This window comes from Globicephala melas, chromosome 13, assembly GCF_963455315.2.
Source record: "Globicephala melas chromosome 13, mGloMel1.2, whole genome shotgun sequence".
Classification (NCBI taxonomy): Eukaryota; Metazoa; Chordata; class Mammalia; order Artiodactyla; family Delphinidae; genus Globicephala; species Globicephala melas.
Window position 1 is genome coordinate 28,532,136 of NC_083326.1, and position 23,932 is coordinate 28,556,067.

The following is a 23,932-nucleotide window of genomic DNA, read 5'->3' on the forward strand; positions in this document are numbered from 1 at the left end:
TTGTAAATCAACTATACTTCAATTAAAAAAAAAAGAAGGGGGAACCTTCAAGATGGTGGAGGAGTAAGACGTGGAGATCACCTTCCTCCCCACAAACACATCAGAAATACATCTACACGAGGAACAGCTCCTAGAGATCACCTATTGAACGCTGGCGGAAGACAGACCTCCCAAAAGGCAAGAAAGTCCCCACATACCTGGGTAGGGCAAAAGAAAAAAGAATAAACAGAGGCAAAAGAATAGGGATGGGACCTGCACCAGTGGGAGGGAGTCGTGAAGGAGGAAAGGTTTCCACACACTAGGAAGCCCCTTCGTGGGCGGAGACTGCGGGTGGCGGAGGGGGGAAGCTTCGGAGCCACGGAGGAGAGCTGAGTCCATCTGACAGGTTTCTGGGCTCATCACGCTGGACAAAGGGCCTCATCTCACACTTTCCTCCCGTGCTGTCCGTCCTATGCCCGTCGCTGTCTCAGGTCTATGATGCAGTCACTGGGAAGCTTGCAAACCTCCCAGGAGCAATGTCATGCTCTACTCACCTCTGCCTCTCCCTCCTGCCCCGGTACAGGCCTCACACACAGTGTGTTCTTAGCATCTTGAATTAATTTAAGTCATCAATGTATCTACACCGCAAAGGGTTGATCTCTGGGCCACTTTGGTAGTTTCCTTACATGTACACGTATGCATTTGGAAGGGCACATTCCCTTAAAGGACAGAAAAACTCATCACGTTTCCTACATTGACTTCTACCAGCTTGACCTGTGGTGGAGGGACCACCTGGTGGTCCTTGAGAGGGAAAAGCCCTGAAGTGCACCAGTGATGCTCCCCTCAGGGGTGCTTATCCTCAGTGAGCCTCATCACCAGTGACGTTGCAGGGAAGTCCACGATCCTCTGCATGGCATAGAGGTCCCGGTGTTTCTCCCCAGACATATATTTAACACCTAGGAAACCAGTTTAGATGCAATACTCAGTGGCTAGGTGTTGAAGATTTGCTTTGCACAGAATTCTTGATGCTGGTCCTTACCAATCCCCCCAGGACTGTGCATACTGCTGCTGTGATTGTGTTTGTGATCCTGGAATAGCCCCTTTTCCCAGCTGGGGTGTGAACATTGAAGATTCAGGGCTGCATTGGGATAGTTCCCAGATGCTGGTTCCCTTTTGGGGCTGTGTGAATGCATAACTATTTCTGTTAACTTGGTTTAGCCATCTGTAAAATGGGGTTAATCTCACCCAAGTCACTGTAGGGTCGTGTGGAATCCTTTAGGCGATGTTTCTGGAAAGCCCTACGTAGACAAAGCTGGCATTGGAGTGCCACGTCTGATCACCTGAAGGCAAGTTTAGGGTTTGAGCCCTGGCACTGAATTTCTAAGCTCCTGGGTGTGGAACCAACTTTAATGTTATTTTAGTGGAGTTGACTTTTTTAAGGAGTTAATTTAATTCTTGCTGTTAATGAAATCCTGCCTCTTATGCAAGCCAAGTGTGCAGGCCTGAGGCAGAGGATGAGGAGGCAAAGGGACTTCCAAGAGAGGGACAGAACTTTCTGGAAAAGTTAGAACTGGTACCACTTGGGGCGTCTGCGCCAGAGCATGGATTTTTCAATTCTCCCTTCTCCGTTACTTCACTCAGTGAGTGAGGCTTCGTCTGTGTCTTCCTCATGTTCTGAGCCCACAGACTTCTTTAATGGACTCTACTCATGCCAATCAATGTGCAAACGTTTCTAGTCCAGGAACTTATCCAATTCCAACCAAACAACAACAAAAATGCAGCATAAATATTTTGGAGTTAAAGTAGAAACAAAAAGCGAAATCTGAAAATTCACAGTATTAGTCGTAACTACAAATCATTCTCTCCTGAAAAGATCTCGTGTTCCTTTTGTGTACAAGCAGAATATAAACTAAAGTGAATTTTAAAATACTTAAATGAAGTTTTGAATGAGTGATATTTGTCAATGAGTGTTTTAAATACTTGAGGCTTTAAAACACTACATGAATCAACACATCTTTGCCGGTAGAGCCACACCACTGGCTGATAACGGATAGAATCCCATCTACGTGGTATAATGAGAAGAGAAACTCAGCCTGGGAATTATCAGATCTCCTGCATCCCAGGGTCATTGCAAAGCAGGGAAAGAGGACTTTAAGTGGTCTGGAGTTACAGTGACGTTTCCTCACACATTCCTTTATGATTGCTTTCCTAAGTTTTTAATAACGATTGGTGATGAGAATCCCGAAATGGAGGCATTAGTAAGGGTGTGCAAAATAGAAGAGCAAAATTTAATTATTACGGTGCTAACAACTACCATAATTATTTCAACTACGTTTTAAAAAATTCCATTTTACTATTTTCTGTTCTTATGAAAATAATGGGTGGTATACCATTTAGTATCTTCCCCAACAAGAACAACAAAAAGAAAATGAAAACAAAACAACACCACAGCCCTCAACAAAACATAAAGTTATCAACTTTAGATCCAGAAAGGGGGAGTTTCCAGAAAAATCTTGAGCGTCTGTGTCCATACAAGGGCTTTCAGAAGGGAGGTTTGTATCGTGCCAGACAGATCAGTGAGATTGGCGAAGGGTAATGAATGCATCACTATCTGCTGGGCAGGCCTCCAAGATATTAATTCCTCTGTAATGAAGTTGGTAGAAGACTCTTCGCAATCTTGTTCCTATTTCCAGCGACTCATCAGAGCTTTGAAATGTACTTCCATCTGGAGGAAAAAATGGCTCCCTCGAATTCTTCTGTCTCAGATCTAATTCCAAACAAGCAGCCCCTCCCTGGAGCCCAAGCCCATCTCTTGTCACATCTGTGTCTAGGCTCTGGGTCGGGGGTCAGTGGGAGCCCCATGGGCAGGGTCTCCTGCATGGCACTGGGATGCTGAAATAGCAGCATCTGACACATTTAAAACTTGCTGTTTGTGCAATCACTAAAAACTGCACCATTAGCTGGATTTTCAGATTGCATGAGTGCAGATCATTAAGTGTTATTACAGTATTAATTATTAGAAATGTCCTGTCCTGCCCAAATTAAATTGGGATAGTCAACGGCCTGTGAGTTCCCAATACCACGGATAATTTACCCAGAGATCTGCCACCCTGGGTAAGGTGTCTTCACACGCATCTCGCATTAGTTCACATTAAGTACCGACTGAAGATCCCAGAAGAAAGTGATAAATCAGACCTGGCTATTTTCCAACGACAGCCTTGTCCCAGGAACTTTTGGGAAACGGTCAGGGACAACGTTGATGCCTAAGTGACAACTTGATGCCTAAGTGACAACTGGATGCCTGAGCGAGAAAGTTGACCAGCGACCATCAGTGTTTTCATGGTGATGCGTCTTCTGGCTACTGCAGGGATTTCATGGGATTTCAGTGTCTCATAATCTGTGCTGAGTTGATTAAAAAAAAAAATAGTGAAACAAGCATCAATATTTAAAGCCAATCCATTCAAAACTGGATGAATATTTGTTAAACACAGTTGATTAAACACCACCGTTAAGAAGCTGAGATTGTCTCAACTGAACACCTAGATATTTAAAAATCATCCTTAGATCCGATTTAAAATTTTTTACTTAAAATCTAATCTAACTTACAAAATCAGTTTTTCAAATTTAGTATAAAATATATAAAAGTTGTTTGAAGCATTAATTATATTAGTTCCAAATGGTGATCAACTTAAATACCAAAAAAGCTGGACAATGATAGAGCTACAAAATGGTATGTGTTCTTAAAAACGATGGTTATGAAGACAGTGTAGCCATACGAGAGCAATTAGGTGACATTACTGGAAAATGTAATATCTAATATCGAAAGCTGTGTGGATGCAGCATGTTAAGATTACAGTTAGGTACAGAAGTTGCATACTAAAAATCTAAAACACCAAAAATTGTAAGCATGATGGAGTGTACATATACACATACACATACAGATACGATACTTCAGCTTAGATTAGAATAGATACTTCAGATTAGATACAAAAGTATCTAACCTGAAATTTAATACGGTTCAAGGTCCCCTTCTAAAATGAAAACCTAATATTCCCCTGAAACCTCTACTCCTCTTAAAAACCTACTTTTGCTTAATTTAGAACAAAATACAGTAAATCACTCTGTCTCTTCTATCAGTTAAAACGTTGCAGGATCTGAAGCAGGAGGCAGGAAGGGCCAGGTGCCGGAGCCCTGGGCTCACGTCCCAGCTCCGTGCTCTGGGTTGTGCAAAACCAGACCAGTCGGTACTTCCCGAAGCTGTCCCGGCAGGGCCCAACCATCCCACACAACAGCTCTGTAAGTTCATCTGATGGCATAGAGTAGTAATAGGTTATATTTTCTAAAGCTCTTTTAATGTTGTACCTCTGCAGAGCCTCATGCAAGGGCAGGAACCACCATTATTTTCACAAGGAAGAGGCGTGAAGGTCCTGGAACTGACCCTTCTCCAAGGCCGGGCCCTTAAGGAACCACAGAGGGCCGACCTGGGCTTGTGCCTGAGGAGTCAACGCCCCTCTTCTTTGCAGGAATCCACCCAGGGCCTGCTTGAGCTCTCCCGAAAAGCACCAATGGAAACCACCTTAGACGCTACCAGACAAATGAGCCCATCACAGGATAGTGGCAGAAGCAAATCCCCAGCAGTAGGAGCCCCGGGGCTGACACCCATTCGTGCAGCGTGAAGCCCGGGATCATCCTTCCCAGAGACAGGTTCTGGCAGAAGCATTTCCGTCTCACACATTCAGAAACTAGTAGCCTTTCTAAGACCTTAACTAGAGCTCACTAACTCTGTGTGGGACCATCCGCATTACTAGACCAAGCACAGTAAGGATCTCACGCGGCACACACGTCTCCTCCCCCATCTTTCTGCCTGATTCTCCTGCCAAATCCCTATCACGTTAGAGCCCGAGGTCCGGCCAGCAGAGGCCATGTCCCACACTCTACGGTGAGCCCTGGCCCCTGGGCTGGCCCGATGGGACCCCGAATGTGTCCACTGCTGTGAGTGGCAGCTGTCACGTTAGCTCTGTTAGGGACCAAATTTCGAGAAGCAGCATCAACACAGGAGTGGGGCTGCCCCCTACCCCTCTAGGCTCTGTGATGCCCAAGAGAATGTAGGGTTAAGTGGAGAAAGGAGGGAGGGCCGAAAGTGGAGACTCAAATGAGAGGCTTCACCCTTCACCTGGCGAGGCCCCGCCTGCCCCAGATCCACATCCTCGGGGTGGCTTGACCCAGGAGCCCCCTGTTGGACTCTGGTGTCAGTGCCGCCAGCCAGGTCGCACTCCTGGGCTGAGGCTCTTGAGATCCGTAGAGCCAGAGCAGCCCAGCTATCAACTCAGCCTGATCTGGTCCACTGGCCCTTCCTGGAGACTGGTCGGTCGGACGCTGTGGTTGAGATTCTCGTAATACCAGGTGCACGTGGGCTGGAATATCTTGGTCCAATCCAATTCCATCACCATCGGTAGCTCAACAATAAAACACCTCTACAATTTCTAAAAGTGTTTTTTGATCGAGAGAAGAAGTACTATTTTAATATTTTCACTCCAGTGTTTGCAGTCTCGTCCCTTTCTTGTCAAGTACAAAACGTTTTAGAAATTTATGTCTCCTGGTTGGTTTTCTGTTGCAGATTTTCAGACAACAGAACAAAATCCAATCTGCTGCTGTGAAGGTAGAAAAACACCTCCAGCAGCAAAAGTGTGTGTTCCCTCCCTCCCTCTACTCCACCCGGTGAGGTGGTAACTTCCCAGCCCACACAGGTGATTTAAATGCAAACGCTATTAAGTACTGTCTGTTTCTTTCTGTTATTTCAAAAATTGGAGAAGAAATGAAACACAAAAGCTCGTTAAAGTAAAGATTACAAATTTGAGCACAAAGCAGTCAGTAAATGCAAATGCCAATGTTCTAATTGTAACAGTAACTGAAACGCACTTCACATCCCGGTCACATTGACTCTCTGTTTAAAGGTCTAATCAGAACTTTCAGCTACTTTGGGTGATATGGACGGATTCTTTTATTTTGAGTACGTTTATTTCTTACAGCTTTACACCTTGAAGTAGTAAGCTCCTTGAAAGTAGGGATTTTCCTTTAATTCACTGTGGGTGTGGTATCAACCAGATGGTGTCGATCTAATGAAAGTAATAACTCTAGGAATACACTCAGTTTGGCCAGATCAGCGCTCTCACAGTAACCACATGGCGACGTCTGTAACAACACAGCTGCCCCACCACACACTGACGAACGCAACTCGAAAACGTCTACACCTCCACATGTACTAAGGAGACCAGCCTTCAACAGTCTAAAAAATCTCTTCCAAAATAATTTTAGTTTCAGTTTTAATTCCTGTTTGTTTTGTTTTTTGAGTTATTTTTTATTTAGATTTTATTAGGAAAAATTTAGAACACTAGTCATGGGATTAGAAAAATAAATGGAATTAGAAAAAATATGCCCATATCCTAGAAAATCACCCATTTTTCTATTCTCATGTTTCCTTCCTATCTTCACTAATGCAATGTGTAATATTGCGCAGTTGAAAACTAATAGTACAAGTATGCAGACTTTATTTTGATAGCTGCTCTACACATCTATTTTTTGGGTATATTATTATTTGCCTAACTATTGCTCTACCCTTGGACATTTTAAAAATATTTTGAATAGTGCTGCATTGGGAATACCCTGCAGTACCACTTTGTGACAGAATTTTCCCTTAGTTTTTTTTTTTTTTTTTTAGTTTAATATAATCCTTGAAACTCCTTATGAGCTTTCCATATTTCTTCAGAATAACATATAAATTGAAAGCACATTTCTAGCACAATAATAATTTATTACAATAAGTTAGCCACTTGACTGAAGGTTCCAAAATTTCATAAAAAACACAAGTACAGCTGTCACCAGTTTTTCAAATAGAACCAGAATATCCTCTATTTTTCTGATTTGTAGGAACTAATCTACTAAAAAGGTTATGGAACATTTATAGACCAAAAAATAAAAAGAGACTAAAGAATACATTGATACTTATTACAAACATGACAAATGATTCACAAATAAAAACACTTAAAACTAAATTCTAAAGATATAAACAGATAATTAGATGAAGTGAAAAGTTAACTGGAATAAAATATCTGAAAAGTGTTCATTCTCACAAATAGTGAAAGAAATGACAGCTAAAATTTTTTAAGAAAGCATTTTTCACCTATTGGATTAAAAACTAATCTAACACTTAATCAGTAAAGTTTAAGAAAACAGGCATGCTAGGGATTTGAATGAGGCTTTTAAAAAAGTGATTCACATTCTAGTTATGCAGCTATACTGAGGAGTAGAGAGATAGATTAATAAATAGAGATAGAGGTGATGAATGAATGGAGGGAGAGAGGGAAGGAGGAAGGGGGGATGGATGGAGGGAGGGATGGATGGATGGATGGATGTGTGGAGGGATGGATGGATGAGTGGGTTGATGGAGGGGTGGGTGGATGGATGAATGGAGGGATGATAGGTAGGTAGGCAGATAGGTAGATGGGTAGATAGATGATACACAGAGATAGATATTCACTTCAACAAAATTGATAATTGTAAAAAAGTGAAAATTGCACTTTTCCAGAGATAATAACATAAATTATATATGTTCTTGTGAAAAGTTATTAGAAACCATTGTAGACACATTTATGACAGTTCTTATTGGCATAAGACAATGCTTGTTACAGTACATACTACTACTTGAAAAGAGCAAAATGTGAGTAAAAACAACTGCATAGAAAAGACAAAAAGGAACACTTCAAATGGTAAGAGTAGATTTGTCAAGATAACGTAATTATGGATTTTTTTTGGCTTTTTTTTCACTTTTATGGCGTTTCTGTATTTTCAAAAATGAGAAAATCTTGTTTTGACAACATAAGAAATGTTAGTTTATAAAGATCATCCTACTATCTCCCCTCCAAAAGAAAATGTGTTGGTGACTTCATTGTTCTTTTCATCTCTGACAGTAATTCTTGCATTGAAGTCCAGTGATCAAATGACTGGCATTTTATATTATTTAATTGGGAAAGATGACATTTATATTAAAAAGGTGCATAAACATATGTTTTATATAACAAGTAATAATAAAGGGAGCACCCATGAAACTTTAAGCAAGACAAATAATATAATATTTTCATAGCATCTTACCAACTAGTATGCACATCAGGTGTGAACTTGGTGTGAGTGTTCACCTCCACATATTATGAGACCCTAGTAAATGCAGTACTGCCTGTAGGAGGCCTTCAGGCATCTCACGCATGAAGGGTCCTGCCTCTGGTCCTCCAGCACTTCACTGCTGCTCCTACTGTGAGATTCATCACACAACCCAATCGCATGCCTCAACGGCACCTCCTCATTAAACAGAGAGATCATGTACATGTTGAAATCCCCCAGTAGAGGAAAAAAGAATAAATAGTTCCTTGATCCTGCATCTCCTGATATCCACCTGTTTCTCTCATCCCCTCAGACAAATTTCCCAAGAGCCAGAGGTAATGAATTTAAGTCTTCAACCTCCTCACCTTCTGGTCACTCTTCTTGCAATTCAATGGCTCTTAAACTTTTTGGTCTTGACGTCCCTTTGCACTCTTGACAGTTACTGAGTACTTCAAAGGGATTGTATTATGCTTCATGTATCTATATTTGCCATGCTAGAAATTAAAACTCATACATTTTAAGTACTTAGTAACTCATTTTAAAATAACAACAATGAACCTATTAGCTGTTACCATAATTACCATCTTTATAAAAATAATTATTTCTCGGGCTTCCCTGGTGGCGCAGTGGTTGAGAGTCCACCTGCCGATGCAGGGGACATGGGTTCGTGCCCCAGTCCAGGAAGATCCCACATGCCACGGAGCGGCTTGGCCCGTGAGCCATGGCCGCTGAGCCTACGCGTCCGGAGCCTGTGCTCCACAACGGGAGGGGCCACAACAGTGAGAGGCCCACGTACCGCAAAAAAAAAATAAAAAAATTATTTCTCAAAAACAAAGAATAAATGATTACAAGAGTGACCTTGTTTTACATTTTTGCAAATCTAATATCTGGCTTAATAGGAGGTACATCTTGGCTTCTGCTTTTAATATGTTTTTTGGCAGACTCACAGATATGCAGTTGGAAAGAGAGAAATATTTTAATAACTTTTCAGATAATTGTGCATATCTTTCTTTGATAATATGCCAAAACTCAGTAAGTGTTAATTTCTTAAAGATTGCTTGGAAGATGGAATCTAAAACCAGAGCGATGAACGCCTCATACATTGAACACTGCTGGTCTCTCTTGCGCTTGGAATGGATTTTCTCCCCATGATTTTATGTTATTTTCCAAACATAGACCCCATTCAATATGAAAACATTACATTTATTAATATCACTACCAATTTCATCAGAAACATTTTTGAGTCTGTTTTTATGGGTTACTCCTGTTTTTCCTACTTCCTATCACATTTCCTGCTTCTTTGTTGATCATTTTGTTTAGATCCTGGAACTTGTGAATGTTGTTTTTGGGTGTCTGGGTTTGTTTTCTTCCTTTGAAGCTGACCTTTCCTGTAAAGGGGTCAGATGGTAAATATTTTAGACTCTGTGGGCCAGGTGGTCTCAGTCTCATTGTGGAAAATCAGCCACGGACGATGGGCACACAAATGGGTGTTGTGTGTGCTAATAAAGCTTTATTTACAAAGCCAGGTGGTGGGCCAGATTTAGCCATGGGGCCACAGTTTGCCAACTCTTTAAAAGATGGTCAGCTTTGCTTCTACTTAGTTGCGCAGCTAATTACCTGTGGATTTGTTAGAGCAGCCCTTGTTCTGGGCATAGTGTACCCTTAATGCTAAGGTGAGAGTGTCCTTGGGTGTCTACTGAACGTCCTAGTGATCAGCAAGTAGTTTCTGCCATGCTGGTTGGACCCAGAGTCCCTCCTGCCCTGTGTAAACGCTGGGAATGTCCAGTGTCCCCACCCCAGCCTCACGGGGCTCATTCCTGGGCGTATGAAGCAGTGGTTGTCAGCAGAATCTCAAGGGGCCCCATACAATTTCTCAAGCTCTTTCTCTGCGTAACTCTGCTCTCTCCAAGCCCTGGCCCTGCCAGTTCCACAGTCCTCAGTCCTGCGAACTCAGGGCTCTACCTCCTCAACGCTGAGCAGAATCTGCTTTGCTCGGTTTCCCTTCACTGTGCTGAGGCTCAGATAGACTCCAGGCAGCGTGGGGCAGTTTGCGTGTCGCCCTCAGGGGTGGCAGTTCTGGGCTATTCACCATCCATCGTCTGTAAACAGGTGTGGATACACCAAGTCCAGTTGGTGGATGTCCAGCGCTGAAGACAGGCCCTTCCGCCCTCAGCCAACTATGACGGCACATGGAAGTATTTCCATCTAAGGGTCATTCATTCAATCATTTCGTCATTTACCCAGAAAACGGTTTGTCTCTTCTCTGAACATAGATCTTGCAAAGTTCTGTGAGTTCTTGAAATCGGGGAAATACAGGCTATTTGCAGTGAACAGCCCTGTGCACAGGGTAAATGTTCCCTGGACCTGACTACAGATTTCCCACGTGCTGGTTAGAGGAGATGGAAGAGCCCGCAGGATGGGAGGGTTAGAGAGACGGGGGAGAATGTTCCAGACAGCCGACATGGTGCAAGTCCAAGTGCAGAAGCATCTGGAACTAACAGAATGAGAAAAGAAATGAACGCATGGGAACCACGAGGACTTAGCTGGAAAGCACTGAAGAGCCTCAGACCCGCCCGGCAGGGGAGCGGCTCTCCCCTCCCCCGTCCTCTCTCCCCCAACCTGCTTTAGTCACTTACTGGTTTCTCTTCCCCTCCGCCCTTATCTGGAGGGTTTCCTCAAAGGTTTTATCTGAGCCTTCTTCCTCTCTTTCTGAAAGATCTCTACTGGTGTTCTTAGCTCACAGTTTATGCCAGTGACTCCCTATTTCTCCATCTCTAATTTCTACCCAAGGACAGAGTGTAAATATTTTGGTCAACACCCCTGGTGCAGGGGCCTCAAACAAGCCCCAGGTCAAAGCTGCCCTCTGCCCTCACCAGCCCCGGTCGTTACTGACGCCCCGTGTCCCACATCTGGGGTCGCAACCTCAGAGGTACCTCAGTGGCTTCTGCTGCCCATACCCCACCCCTTATCAGCGACTGCATCCTCTTCCCCCTAGAAAACCTTCTCACATCATCCTTGCCGTCATCCTTCATTACCGTCAAAATTTTGGTTTACCCCCCTCCACCAAAAAGAGAGTGGAATATCTAAGAATATTTTTCTTACTTCTGAGGAATTATACATGTTCCTAATTAGCAACCTGGAATATCTTTGTACATAAAATCCATTCCAAAAGAAGTATTTTTTATGTCACAAAATTTTCAATATGCACAGAGGGAAGAATTTCCAGGAAATCTGATATGATGAAGTGAGATGGGTCTAGAATGAAGGGCCACAGGGAGGGACTTCTGCACTCACAAACACCAATTCACATCTGTGAGCTGCTAGGGGAAACGACAGACAAAAACATCAGTAATGCCCGTTGTAGGGCCTTTGCACCAGCGGGAAGCCATTTACCCACTGATTATAGTCCTTGCAGTGTGCTGGAGTGACTCTAGGTCTTAAATAATTGTCACAGTCATGGAACCATGTCATTTACCAAAAAACTAAGACAATAAACAGAGTGTGTGTGTAATGATGGTGAATGCACGATCACAAATGTGATAGACACACAAGCGTACAAATGTGCACGCACACTTCTTCCATCGGAGCACATAAACAACTGTGTGCACGTCAGTGTGTGCATCTGTGTCTGTGTGTGCACATGTCAATGTGTGTGTGTCTACATGTATATGTCTGTGCCACATACTGAGTCTGTGTCTATGTCTGTGTGTGTACCTGTGTGTGTCTGTGCGCACGTGTCTACCTGTGTGCACACCCGTGTGTGTGTCCCTCGGGAAGTGGTGGTGAGGGCTGGCTCACGAGTACCTGAACTTGCTAACTTGTGTACCAACACCTTGTGTGATAACGTCTCCAGATAAAAGGGGAGAAAAAGAAAAGACTGAAAAAGGAAGGAATTAGGCTTCGTACTGAAGAAACAAGTCTCCTGCAGTATAAACACACCGTCCACCAGATGAGTAAAAGCCACAGCAGACTTTACCCCGTTTGGAAAGACCCATTTTTATTCTTCTTCTGTCCGCTCACCCTGAGAGGCAGTGAGGGATAATTACGGAGGCCCAGCTGCATGGGATGTTGCGTGCGCATCCGCGTGCTGCCTGAGTGAGTTGTGGTGTTTGGGTTGGAGGGTTGTGTTCAATCACCAAGCCTGCTTATGACAGATCAATGAACAGGAACTCATTACATCCTGACCAAAACTAGCCACGGGAAGGGAAGCCCACTTAGGTGTATGGGGGCAAAATTATATATTGTTTTTTTCTGTTGTTCCATTTCACAAAACTGCAAAAGTCCAGGCAACGTTTTGTCAGTAAAACACAATAAAGAATATGAAAAGCCCATCTTCACAGAACACTGGACATTGCAAAACAACCTGCAGCTATTATGGGATATATCAAAACTGACACGTAAAACTTTGGCTGTTGATTGAACCATATCTCACGGGGACAGCTCAGCTTCATCCCCTCTGCCCGGATGGAGCTGCACGTCCAGAAGGACTGGGGCCACGAGCTTATGAGCTTAACTAAATTGGTGGTATTTGGATGATTGAAAAAAATTGGTGACATTGCAAAACTGGTCATCAGATTTTCAGGAGCGGAGGGACGCTTACTCCTCAGGGACCTAAAGGAACAGCATGGATTAGAAGCAACGTTAGTTTGGTTCACGTATCTTTTATAGAAAGCAGAAGTGCTTTACGAATCCATTGTTAATGTATTTGCTACTCGTGGTCTCTTACCTTTTAAAAAAACCTGATGGACTGACACGCACCTTGGTTCTAATGTCATCAAAAATGCAAGTAATTCTTGAAAACAGGAAAATGATTCCTGCGTCTTCTCTCTGACTTACACCTAGACGGTATACATTCTGTGAGTTTTAATATCACTTTCTGTCTTTCTTATATTGCACCAAGAACTTGTGTGTGTGTCTGTGTGTGTGTGTGTGTGTAAAAACTGTAGCCAATTCAATCAGGAAGAAATAATTCGGAACATTGTTTTTCCTGTGCTGCTTACAAGTAAGAGACAAACAAATGCATGAAAAGCCAAGTAGGGGTCAATCCTAAGCCACAGATGTGCCAAAAGGCCCTGTTACGCACAACTGGCACCCCCGGAATTCCCATAGGCACACCTAAATGATATCGGAATTCCTATCGGCACACCTAAATAATACCGGAATTCCCATCGGCACACCTAAATAATATCGGAATTCCCATCGGCACACCTAAATAATATCGGATTGGGCTCTTCACGTGCATTATACTGCCGAACATCTATTTCCAGGGTTCTGAGAGACTGGATTTAAAACCTAAGGGTTTGGTATTAAGGGAAATAATTAACATGTTTCTTGGCACCTGGCCAGCAGGGACAGGACATCACCTGAAAATGACGAAGTTTCTTCATATCCCACGTCATCATGAGCGATGCCTGGAGTACTTCAGAAGAATGGCTGTAATAATATGCCCTTCCTCTCAAAGGCAGAGCTGTGATGTAGGCATAGGGATGACGTAGCAATTTCCCATGCAGCTGGTGTGGAGCTGGACCCAAGGGCGCTGGAGGTCAGTGGAAATCCCAGTCGTAAACTAACCATCACCTGGGACTCTCTTAGTTCTTAAAACCAATCCTGTTGCATTCATAGGAAATTGAAATTTTTCAGTAAATCTAAAAGCTGAAAAGATTTCCATTTTGAACAACATGGAGACATCCCTCAGACACTTTCAGTAGAGATTTACAACCATGGTCCTGAAATTGATTTCCACTTCTCTGTGCAGAACCCCATCTCCCCCAGTCTTGTTGGAGAAAAAGTGTCTAGATGGTTCAGGTATCATTTTGGTCATGGTTTTCTTTGACTACACAGAGAAACTCACCCTCATGGGAGGTAAAACTTCTCAAGATGGAGCAGGAAGGGTGTGGCACAGACACTGGCTTTTTTCTCTCTCTTCCGACTGTTAGGATGATTTAAATATGCAGGTGCCACAGCACCTGTACAGATGCATTGGGCCCCTCCGACACAACCGCTGCAGACTTCAGATACGATGCATTTCTTCTTATTTTGTTTCCAGATTTATAAAGCATTTTTATTTTGGCTTTAATTTAGGGGAAACTCAAGAAGATACTCACAGGGCAGTTGCTCATCCAGCCCAGAAATGGGTTCCCTATTTAAACATTTCTGAGAAGCGCTGTATGACAGTAAACATCCATCCAAGAAACAGCATAATAGATCCCCAGCAGAAGCTATTTGGAGAATGTTAGTAAATGAAAAACACCCCCTAGTTTTTATTTTTAACTAGTGAGTACCATGAATGGACTGTGCTTCTTCTTTCTTCCTGTGTATGGTGTGTCAGTTGGCTCCGTTCTGAGGGCATTTAGGCGTTTATGTTGTGATTTGCATCCCCGCTTCTCAGTGCCAAGGCAGGAAAGTGACAGGGAGCCAGAGTCCTGCAGGAGAGCATCATGGCCACAGAGAGTGATGGAATGATCTCATTTCAGCCTTTTTCTTAGACAACAGGCAGCGCTCTATGAAGATTGATACAGAAGTGCGGGGCTTCCTTGGCTGGACCATCAAATGGATTGATATTATTCTCCAGTGGAGGATGAAGACAGAGTAACCGTCATCATACTCAATACACAGGCTTGTCAGGAGCGGAAAATCATCCCGCGTCACTGATTATAGGAACGTTTCATGACTGTCACGCAAATTTAGTAGTGCAATGTCGCGGGCAGGCTACTGGGCCAGAAAATCTCTATGTGTGAGAAAAGGACAGGCTACCTGTAAGCCCAGCCCCCAGAAAGGAGCCCCCGATAGATAAAAGGGCAGAGGACCAGGCTGGTGATTTGCAATCCGCAGGAAGCTTGAATGCATTTGCATAGAACACGTGTAGCTGGATCCCAGGGGCAGGGGCCTCTGCGTGTTTAGTTCTCTGACAGGTACTTGCCGGGTGAGAAGAACTCGGTGCGGTCAGAGTGGTCGTCTGCGGGGGTTGGGGGGGGGAGGAGGAATCGCGTCTATTCTGAAAGACGGCTATGATGGATTGACCCCTTACTGTTGCGTTTCATTCATTCTTCACACACGTGGGTGAACACGCTCATACACACACGTGAGCGTGCAAGAAATTAACGCCCCTTCACTGTGAATGGAAAACTGAGGCTCACGGAGCAGCTCAGGGCACAGGGGGACACGTTGCCTCTGACGCCCCCTGGGGGCGGGGTAAGGTGGTCATTCCCCACGTGGCGTGACTGGGGCCCCCCGAGGCCTGTCCCTGCCCCATATCCTAACCAGCCAGGCCCCGATTCCCATTTCTGACGCCGAACAGTCATTCTTTCATTTTCACCTCCTAACCCTTGTGAGAGGCAGAACCCCCCAAGGAAAGCAGGCAGTGCGTGGTCTGTGTCACCCCACAATGAAACAATGTGACGGCAGGGATCCTGATGCTACCGAACCGCTGTGGCCAGGCATGTCATCATCTTTTCTGTTTTCCAAGAAAGTGTGGGCGCAGGGAGAAAACTCTTCCTGGAAACCCCCAGGACAGCAGTCCTGTGAGTCCCCAGCACGTAGAGCAGACCCACATGCACGACCAACACTCGCTGAGTCAATCATTATTTCCCAGGGCGAGATCAAGGAAACGCTGGTGGTCCGCGTGGAGGAGGCGGCAAGAACGCAGGGGGAGGCTGATCACAGGGCCGGGCCCCTTCGCGCCGCAGAGAGAAGTGTGCGGAGCTGCTGAGATGGTCCCAGGGGGCCACGTCCCTCATCCGATGCGTGTTGAGAAACGGAGCCCTACTGCCTGCCACGTGGACTCGAGATTGCAGGGCAGCCAAAGCAGAGCATCGTGAGTGGGGATGCGCCGGGCAGACTCAGACCCTGTGGACGGAAGGCATGAGGCGGGGGCTCCAGCCGGGCTTTTGTGTGGAATCGGCCAGACCTGCGGAGGGACTGGATGACAGGGATGAGGGGAGGGCAAGGCCGAGGTGACCAGGGACTGAGCAAGGGGCTGCTGGAATTCTGGGCAATAACTGGGGGACAGAGAGGCGCTTGTGGGCTTACGGGCCAGAATCCGAGGGTTGCCATTTTGACTGGACTCCTGAACTGGCCACGAGGCTTTCAGATGAATGTGTACCTGGAGGAGACAAGCTGGCTGTGTACACTGCAAGCCGTTCCCAAACGATGGCATTTCGGCCCGAGGGACAGCTTTGTGAAGGAAGAGGAAGCGGCCAGACCAAGAAGGAGAGCCAGACTCGGAGACGGCAGAGCACTTTATTTGTCCAGAGGGTCTGCCCTGCACTCCAGTTCCAGGCGGGGGGAGAGCGGATGCATCAGTAAAGGGACTGTGGCCTGAGCGGCTGATGCCGGACCAGAGCTCAGCAGGACGTGCGGGGAAGACGGTCCTGGAGATGAACAGGGGACCTGGGCCAACAAGGGATCGGGAGTGAGGATCGAGTTGCCCTCTTGGTGAAGCCCGTGGGGCAATGGGACGCAGGAAGGCAGAGTGAAGGGGGGCAGACTCTTGGTGCACAAATTCAACTATTAGTAACAGCCTTAGCTCTGCCTTCTCCCTGTCCTCGCAACCAGACGGAAAATCTGCAAGAGGAGAGACCGAGCCCTGACGCCTACACGCTTGCCTTTCCATAGGAATTACTCAGTACCCATTTGTTGTAGGAAAGAAAAGACGAGTGAGGTCTGTTTTGGTCACTTATGACTGCAAGTCGGATCCCTTCCAAACTTAGTGCCCTCAAACCATAATAATCATTACTTTGCTCACGATTTTGTAATTCGGCACAGCCCAGAGGCATATGCTCTCTGAGGGCGTCGGGAGGGGCTGCCCGCCTGCATCTGCAAGGCAGCCTCTGCACGCGGCTGGAAAGGGGGTCCTGGCTGGCGGCCTCAATCCCCCCCTGTGGGAGCCTCTCCACCGCTGCTTGAGCTTCCTCACACTATGGTCGCCGTGCAAGGCAGGGAAGAGGAGCTGCTTCTCCCCTCTGGCTTCCTGTGGCTTGTGCATATGTTTGTCACTGTGCAGAGGTGTCATTCCTTCATCTGTGTATTCATCTCCTTGCTGATCGCCAGGCCCTGGGGTACCAGGTTCAGGCTGCATCCTGGGATCGTATTCGAGCTTTTCAGCTCAAGGTGCCAGTCTAACATCCCTGACTCACTCTGCAGAGTCAGCCACTCCCAGGGGACAGGGTTATTACTCTGCTGTTCGCCCAAAGACAAAAGGCTAGCAGAACTGATGAAGCCCGACACTTCCCGTGTCATTACAGACGGCTGATCACTTCTCCTCACTATTAACGTTTCAGAGCTAAAAAGACCTCAGAACCACAGGCTATCATTCTCAATGTACACAAGTCCAACTGTCTGCCATGTTAAAAACATAATGAAACAAAATAAAGCAAACCTCCCACTACCTTACCTCCCCATCTATTTACGCTTTACCCTCTCCTTGCTTTATCAGGCCAGCTCTTCCCGAAAAAGCAGTGTTTCCTTGAGGTTTCCACCTACCTTCACTGTGACCTGGTGTTCTCATGCCCTGACTCTGCTGACTTTGCTCCGTGCCGTGCCCCCGGGTTCTTCTCCACGGTGCTGTGCTGGCATCTAACCACCACGAGAGGCAGCATCCTTTATGACAGGAGTGTTGACCTTGGGGGTAAAAAGACTGTTTTTGAGGGCTGACTCTGGAATTTTCTAGTTATTTGATCGAGCACACGCTAGTTTACTCGTCCGCGTAAACGACGATTTCCCTCTGCTGTCAGGTGATTGTCTCATATCGTCTCCTACACACCCTGGAGCACAAGGTGGGTGCTGCTAGAGTTCGTCAGCTTCTCTGGTCCTTTGCTCCCTTCTGGGTGCACAGGTATGTTTGGCTATATCCCTCCTGGAAGTGAGGGCAGGTACGACCTGCTTTGGCCAATGAAAGGCAGGCAGAAATGACGTGTCACTAGCAGGCAGAGGCATTGAAAAGTCAGGGCAGTATCCTGCTTGTCTAGTCCCTCTGTGGAAGGGACAGTGCACGTGGAGAGGGGAAACCCCAGGACCAAGCCGTCTACGCTGGGTCCCACTTGGAGGACAGTTGACCTAGACAGTCGCCTGGATGTGCAGTGTGAGCTGCTGCATGAAGCAACTGTGAGGCACCCCCCTGCCCTTGGGGATGCTCCCTCAACCCCTCAACCCGCCAAGCACAGAACCACCAAGCCGGACCCCAAGCTGGACCGCCTCAGCCCATCCCCGACCCTGCTCAGACTCCTACCACGCTTGCGCTCAACTTTGGACTTTGGAGTGAAAAGTCCCGGAAGGAAGGAAGGGCATGAGAAGGGGAAAAGGAAACACCTCCACCAGGATTTCACCAACTCCGTTTTATCGCACAGTTATTTCAGGTTGATGGGAAGATGGTGAATACACACACTTCTGTAATATTATATATTTGTATGCTATTCATAAAACTAGACTATTATTTAGCATATGCTGTCTGGTGGACAAATTCTATCAAAAGATGTGGTTCCTGGGAGCAACCTTAATTCCAGGCTGGAACCAGTACGGAGCTGAGTCTGGCCTCTGCCCCACAGCTTCCCTCTGGGCCTTGATCTCAGTGGGGTCCTGACCACGCAAGTGTGTAACACCTGAGGTTGGCCGTAAGTCTATATTCAGTTGTAAAAACTATGTTTCAAAATCAAACACAAAATGCATTCATTAAAGATGACATGACTGCACTTGAAAGAGATCACACTTGAAAAAATAACCTTGATGTCTGTAAATACATCATGCCCTAAAGAACTCTCTGAGCTCTGGACATTATAGGACACAGAGAGCCCTTAATCTGCCCACTTTTAAACAGCTACTGCTATTTTATGCTTCCTTTTTATTTCAATTGTACACATCCTACCTGCCCTGGGATACCTGGGAGCACCAACCACAGTCCGTAGGAGGGAAAGGGTCACCTCCAACAGGGGGCATCGCTTGTCATGGACACATTCCTTCTGCAGATGGAGGGCCCGTTACACACAGGGGGCCCAGGGCAGCCCAGGCAGCATCCACTAGACCCCAGAGGCGACACGCCCGCCTCTACCATCTAAGAATAAATGCACATCCTAGAGACTGTCATACTGAGTGAAGTAAGTCAGGCAGAGAAAGAGAAATATCGTATGATATCACTTATATGCAGAATCTAAAAAAAAATGATACAAATGAACTTATTTACAAAACAGAAACAGACTCACAGACTTAGAGAACCAACTTCTGGTTACCAGGGGGGAAGGGAGGGCAGAGGGATGGTTAGGGAGTTTGGGATTGACATGTACACACTGTTGTATCTGAAATGGATAACAAACAAGGACCTACTATAGCACAGGGAGCACCTCGATATTTTGTAACAACCGACATGGGAAAAGAACTTGAAAAAGAATAGATATTTGCATATGAATATGTATAACTGCATCACTTTGCTGTACACCTGAAACTAACGCAACATTGTTAATCAACTATACTCCAATATAAAATAAAAAGTTTAAAAAGTATATTAAAAAAAAGAAAACACGCACAGCCAAGCAAAATGTACAACTCCCTACCTGATGCTCCAGGTTTGGTAAACAGGACAAGTTGTGTACTTTCTGACAAACTGAAATCCAATTTTTGTTCCAATCAAGTCTAAACTTTCAGCCACCAATTAGTATATGTGATGGAACTAAGCTCCCTGAGCTGGCATTTCCAACTAATTTCCATATGTTAAAACATGGAAAATCAATGTGCAGCATACTTCTAAAATTGAATAATTAAAGGACATAATTATTATAAGAAGAGACTTTTGACGTTGAATGGAAATCAAGAACAGACTTCCAAATAATTGGGAAATTATCTTCCAGTTCTCTGGCACATTTTTGACAAAGAGATGGCTGTTCAGATGACATGAGAAGCTGTAGGATTCTAATCATGTTTGGTATAAATTTGGTGAACTGTGTCAATATTTTCATTCATGCCTTAAAATTTTCTGGGTGGCATTTAATTTAAAAAGACAACATTCTCTTCGGGTTTAAGATGTGATTTGGTTTCATTAAACATTCTTTAAATTATTACTGCTTTTAAAAAAAGAAAAAAGTCCTCTTTATTTCCTTTAAGTTTTAGCAATATTTCCATTATATAATTAATTCCTTTCATGGAAATTCAGTTGTGTATATCCATTAATTTCTGCAAAAATATCTTTTTTGTCCCTATGTCCTTGTAGAGTACTACAATGTACTTTTGACTAGAAAGTATGGCTTGCCTCTGGAATACAGCAAAACACTTCACATACCAACAAAAATACAGATGGCTTCTTCTTCAAAGATTTTCCAAAGTTAGGTTTGCATTCATACAGCCAATACTGTATAATAAATATTTTTAAAGAGATTTGATTTCGAGAACAAATGAAATGTGTTCTCTGAGGCAAAGCAGGTGAGTCTGATTTTAAACCATGGTGGTCGTTTATCTGTGTGATGCTACAGTACATGGGCACCTGACCTAATGTCCTTTATAATTTGACATCTGTGATTTAGTTTGATACTGATTTCTAAAACTCATTTTAAAGGAGTATTTTTCTATTCATAACCTATAGAGTTATTTTTTTAACTGAGGCATATACTGAAATTTACCAAGTGAGTTTGTTAAATACCAAGATAGTCATATAGTTTCATGGCAATGATGAATTCACCAGCACGAGTCTTCACGCTGCATCTTACATCCGGCTCTCTTCCCTCAACATGGGGTTTGCTTACTACTCAAAGACCACGTGGACCAAGCAACGATTCTTGTTCTGTGGCGATTCCAGCTTTCCACATCCGAGGGGTGCTGAGATCAAGAGGAACCAACAAGGACAAACCAAGCTCTCTGCACCCTGTTGTTAATTTTATTTTAAAAGAGAGTTTGTTTGATCTCATAGGATTAAAAGAAAAACCAAAGTGCAGGGAAAAATAGAAATTCACACCTAGGTCCAATCATATAATAAACATTTTTCTTTCATGTTGAGTTAATGTCCCAAGAATTATGTCCAAGAAGTACCTGTACCTCAGCTGTCCCATTAGCTGTGGGCGGCCGTGCACTCATTCACCCCGTAAACACCCGCCGGGCACCTGTTGTGTGCGACCCCATTAGGACCGGCATGTGGTGATGCGTAAGACATTGTCCCTGCCCCCAGGGAACTCAGAGCACATGGGGGACAGAGGGGTAATTAGACAATTCCACAAGGTCTCTGCAGGTGACAGGTGGCGGGCTAGGGCGATGGAAGCCCCCCCCCCCAGCTGGAGAGGTGGGGTTTAGGATGGGACTCAACAGAGTGTCAAGGTGAGGCAAGGAGTGACCCTGTGACCCACCAGCAGCATGGGGTCAGCCTGCAATCGAAGGTCATGATTTGACAGAAACGAGAGCACAGGAATGGGACACCTGGTCACAGTTCACAAGGGATGTAGTGTTCGTTTCTTAAGCCACGGTGGACGGGCTCAGGCATCGGCTGGACCCAGAAGGGGTGGTCCCCAGCCGTGTGGCCCCATCCTTCCCCTAACACGAGACCCTGTCCTCTTGAATCCGCATCCTTGCCATGAACACGCTGTTCCTCTCCCCCCAAAACCCAGGGGCAGACTTCTCTCCAGGCTCCTGGGACAGAGAGAAGTCATCTCTTCCCGTCAAGGTTATGGCCTCATGCTTAGTCTTCCTTTTCCTCAGAAGCGTCCCTTTTCATTTAAAGAGATGACTGTAGCTCTAGGAAAAATCAGCTAGAAGTTTATCCTGTTTGCTCTTTGCCTTCTTTTTATAATACTTCTCTGGCTGAGTCAGGGAAGGGCCACGCATTACGGAGCTTTGAAAGACACACCAAACTGAGGACTGCTAAAGCCTGGGTCTGTCTCATTGTGTCTGGGGTGTCGTCTAATCTCCCCTCTAAGAATCTGTTTACAGAAGGCGTCTTGTGTCCTGAGAGAAGAGGGGTCGCTTTAACAACGCACCAGGTAAAGGGGGTAGACATTTTAAGGGAAGGAAGGTGACTGGGCCCCCAGCCCCGCCCCATGCACCCAAGTCCTAAAGAAAACCCAGCAAGTTTTCCACGAGAAGAAGGAGGCACCGAAGCATGGACGCTCCCCAGGTCCCGAGAATCTGGCACCAGGAGGCCGGGGTGTAGGGGCTCCGCACGACTCCAGGGCAGTGGAAGGGTGGGCTCGTCAGGGTGGCACTGCCAGCAGCCTGAGACCAGCACCGGACAGAACGGCCACAGGAGCACGGGGTGGGGACCCTGCAGCCCTTCTTACTCCGGCAGGGCGGCTGGTGGGCACTCACAGGGGACCCGGGAGGAGTGGGGCTCCCGGGAAAATCACTGACTGCGGGACGTCCCTGGAAGGAACCAGGCATCATCAGAGAAGCATCGTCTGTGGGTGAAACAGGATCCCGGCTCTAGCACAGTCGGCACCGCCCAGGAAGCCAGGCCCACAGCAGGAGCGGGGCCGGTGGGTCCCAGGTTCTCCACCCGCGTCCGCTGCCTTCCGGCCTCTGGTACTCCGCAGTCACAGCAAAGGCCTGGAGCGGTCCTCACTGAGCTTGAGCAGGAAACCCTGGCGAAAGGACAGAGCAGAAAAAGACGGCGATGCATAGAGCTGGGCTGTCACCAGCTGCGTCCCCAGCGCCTCTCCAGGGGACAGGAAAACGTGGAAGAAATCAGCAGATCTGGGGAACTGCCTTTGCTGATCCCCCTTGTGGTCCCCACGGTGATGAAATAATCCCCAGCGACTTACCTAAGGCAGGTTTATTTGTTGTATTTAACATTCAGAGCTATGCAAGAGACCCTGGCAGGAAAAGCGCCACATCCTCCAGGAGCGAGCAGGGCTCATCCCGGGGCAGGGAAGGTACAAGGCGCAAAGGCAGGGGCCGATGGCTCAGCGCCTCCATGGAATCGCGCCGCAAGAGAGTCCCGGGCTGGAGACCTGGATTACAGTTTCTGACCGAGGCCGCGCTGCCGGGGCTCCTGGCCACCCAGACCCTCTCTGCCGGGCACGTGGGAGCGAGTCAACTCCTAGGTGACTTCACGGGCCCCGGGCGGGAGGGTGCAGCCACCTGTGTCCACCCTGGGTGATGCTACCAAGAGAAGGCTGAGGTGCCCGGCTCCTACGGCCGCTCACCGGGCAGGGAGACTTGATCGCAAGAGAACCAGTCAGATGCGAACGTCGGACGTGGGAAAGTTGTGCTGACTTGAATTATAGAAAGACTGAGGAAGAGGCGGAGTGAACTCCTGAGGAGCTGGATCTTAACGTTTCGCGTCCTCTTCACCCTTCTGGAGTCAGGTAGGATTTTGGACATGCCCTGCGCTCTGGGAATGGACTTACAGGTCCAAAACCTGAAGATTAAGCCCTGGCTTTCCTGTGGGCTTTCCTGAGCTGCCACGATGGAGCTCACACGCAGCCAGCAGCGCTCGCTCTAGGGGATGTCAAGATGGCAACACTTCCCTGCCCGCCGCAACCCGCCCGGGTCTCCTGGCTACATGGCTTTCTGCAACCCAGGAGCTCTTGGGGGAGATGCACAGGGTCCCCTCGAGGCAGGGCCGGGTCTGCCTCACTCCCCCAAACCCCTATGTCCCCTGAGTGCCTGGCAGATGGAGAGCACTTCACAGGGTCCTGAGCAGGGAGTGTCCAGCTGTCAGCCAGCATGGGGTCCTCGTCCCTTTTCTGCAGCCTTGGGCTTAGCTGGACCCAGGTGGATCCCCTACCTGCCCCTTGAGCTCTGGTTGGCTTGGCCCGGGGTGCAGTCACTGACCTCACAGAGGTGGGAGCAGCTCTCCCATCCTCTGAGCCCCTGGGGTTCCTGTATCAGCCAG